Genomic DNA, 3,182 nt, shown 5'->3' on the forward strand with positions numbered 1-3,182 from the left:
TCTCCGCGTCTTACTCTTCCGCCATCTTCCAACCCCCCATTTTATGTATAGTAGTTTGTTTCTGTTAATCCCATACTAGTAATTTGTCCCTCCTCCCCTCCCTTTCCCCTTTGGTAACCATAAGTTTTATTCCTATGTCTGTGAGTCTCTTTTTGTTTTGTGCATAGATTCATTTGTATCTATCTTTTTAGATTCCACATATGTGATATCATATAGTATTTGTCTTTCTCGGACTTATTTCACTAAGTATAACATTCTTTAGAACCATCTATGTTGCTGCAAATGGCAGTATGTCATTATTTGTTATGGCTGAGAAATATATGTATATATCACATCTTCTTAAGCCAATCATCTGTTGATGGTCATTTGGGTTGCTTCCCTGTCTTGGCTACTATAAATAGTGCTGCTATGAACATTGGGGTGTATGTATTCTTTTGACTTAAAGTTTTCATTTTTTCCAAATATATACCTAGGAGTGAGATTGGTGGATCTTATGGTAACTGTATTTTTAGTTTTTTAAGAAACTTCCATACTGTTCTCCATAGGGGCTGCACCAATTTACATTCCCACCAACAGTGCAAGAGGGTTCCCTTTTGTGCACATTCTCTCTAGGAGTTATTATTTGTAGACCTTTTGATGATGGCCATTCTGACAGGTGGGTGGTGAAACCTCATTGTGGTTGTGATTTGCATTTCTCTAATAATTAGTGATGTTGAGCAACTTTTCACGTGCCCGTTGGCTATCTGTATGTCTTCTTTGAAAAATGTCTATTTAGGGCTTCCCTGGTGGCGCAGTGGTTGAGAGTCTGCCTGCTGATGCAGGGGACATGGGTTCGTGCCCCGGTCCGGGAAGATCCCACATGCCGCGGAGCGGCTAGGCCCTTGAGCCATGGTCACTGAGCCTGCGCGTCTGGAGCCTGTGCTCCGCAACGGGAGAGGCTACAACATTGAGAAGCCTGCGTACTGCAAAAAAAAAAAAAAAAAAAAAGTCTATTTGGGTCTTCTGCCCATTTTTTGATTGGGTTCTTTGTTTTTTCGCTACTGAGTTGTATGAACTTTTTGGATATTTTGTCTATTAACCCCTTGTTGGTTGCGTCATTTGCAAATATTTTCTCCCATTCCATAGGTTGTCTTTTCACTTTCCTGATGGTTTCCTTTGCTGTGCAAAAGGTTTTAAGTTTAATTAGGTCCCATTTGTTTATTTTTGTTTTTATTTCTTTTGCCTTGGGAGACTGATCTAAGAAATATGGCTATGATTTATGTCATGAAAGTTTTGTCTATGTTCACTTCTAGGAATTTTACGGTGTCATGTCTTATATTTAGGTCTTTAAATCATTTTGAGTTTATTTTTGTGTATGGAGTGAGGGAGTATTATAATTTCATTGATTTACATGTACCTGTCCAGCTTTCCCAACACCACCTGTTGAGGAGACTGTCTTTTCTCCATTACATATTCTTGCCTCCTTTGTCATAGGTTAATTGACGGTAGGTGAGTGGGTTTATTTCTGGGCTTTCTATTCTGTTCCTTTCATCTATTAGTCTGTTTCTGTGCCAATGTCACACTGTTTTGATTACTGTAGCTTTGTAGTACAGTCTGAAATCTGAAGGGCTTTTACCTCCAGCTTTGTTCGTTTTTCTCAGGATTGCTTTGACAATTGTGAGTCTTTTGTTATTCCATATAAATTTTAGGATTATTTGTTCTAGTTCTGTGAAAAATTTCCTGGGTATTTTGATAGGGATTGCATTAAATCTGTAGATTGCTTTGGGTAGTATGTCCATTTTAACAATATTAATTCTTCCAATCCAAGAGCACAGAATAGTTTTCCATTTCTTTGAATTATCTTCAGTTTCCTTTATCACAGTTTTATAGTTTTCAGTGTATAGGTATTTCACCTCCTTGGTTAAGTATATTCCTAGGGTTTTTTTTTTTACTTGACTTTAAATGGGATTTATTTTTACTTTCTTTACCTGATATTCCATTATTAGTGTAAAGAAAAGCAACAGATTTCTGTATATTAATCTTGTATCCTGCTACCTTGCTGAATTCATTTATTAGTTCTAATAGCTTTTATGTGGAGACTTTCGGGTTCTCTACATAGAGTATCATGTCATATGCAAATAGTAACAGTTTTATCTCTTCCCTTCCAATTTGGACACCTTTGTAGAGGATCCATAGGAAAAAACATAGAAGATCATGGTTTTTGTCTTTCCTTTTGTTAAAGTGGTGTATCACATTGATTGATTTGCATACATTCAACCATCCTTGTGACCCTGGAATGAACCCAACTTGATCATGGTGTACAATCCTTTTTACGTATTGTTGGATTTGGTTGCTAATATTTTGTTGAGGATTTTTGCATCTATATTCATCAAAAATATTGGCTTGTACATTTCTTTTTCTGGTTTTGGTATCAAAGTGATGGTGGCCTCATAGAATGACTTTGGGAGTGTTCACATTGACTCATTTGTGGATATTGACCCATCCTTGCATCCTTGGGATAAATCCAACTTGATCATGGAATGTGATCCTTTTAATGTATTGTTGAATTCAGTTTGCTAAGATTTTGTTGAAGATTTTTGCATCTAAGTTCATCAGTGATATTGGCCTGTAATTATCTTTTTTGTGGAGTCTTTGCCTGGTTTTGGTATTAAAGTGATGTTGTCCTCCTAGAATGAATTTGAAAGCATTCCTTCCTCTTCGATGTTTTGGAATAGTTTGAGAAGCATAGGTATAAGTTCTTCTTTGTATGTTTGGTAGAATTTCTCAGTGAAGCTGTCTGGTCCTGGACTTCTGTTTGCAGGAAGTTATTTTATTACAGATTCTATTTCACTTCTAGTGATTGGTCTGTTCAAATTAGCTGTTTTTTCTGGACTCAGTTTTAGCAGGCTGAATGTTAATAGAAATGTGTCCATTTCTCCTAGGCTGCTCAATTTGTTGCCACATAACTGTTCATAGTACTCTCTTATGATTTGTATTTCTGTGGTATCACTTGGTATTTCTTCTCTTTCATTTCTTATTTTGTTTATTTGGACCTCCTCTCTTGTCTGCTTGATGACCCTGGCTAGAAGCTTGTCAATTTTGTTTATCTTTTTTAAGAAAAACAGCTCTTGGTTTTATTTATCTCTTCTATTGATTTTTCAATCTGTTTCTTCTCTGGCTTTCTTATTTCCTTCCTTCTGCTG

The sequence above is a fragment of the Phocoena phocoena genome, chromosome X (genome assembly GCF_963924675.1).
Source record: "Phocoena phocoena chromosome X, mPhoPho1.1, whole genome shotgun sequence".
Classification (NCBI taxonomy): Eukaryota; Metazoa; Chordata; class Mammalia; order Artiodactyla; family Phocoenidae; genus Phocoena; species Phocoena phocoena.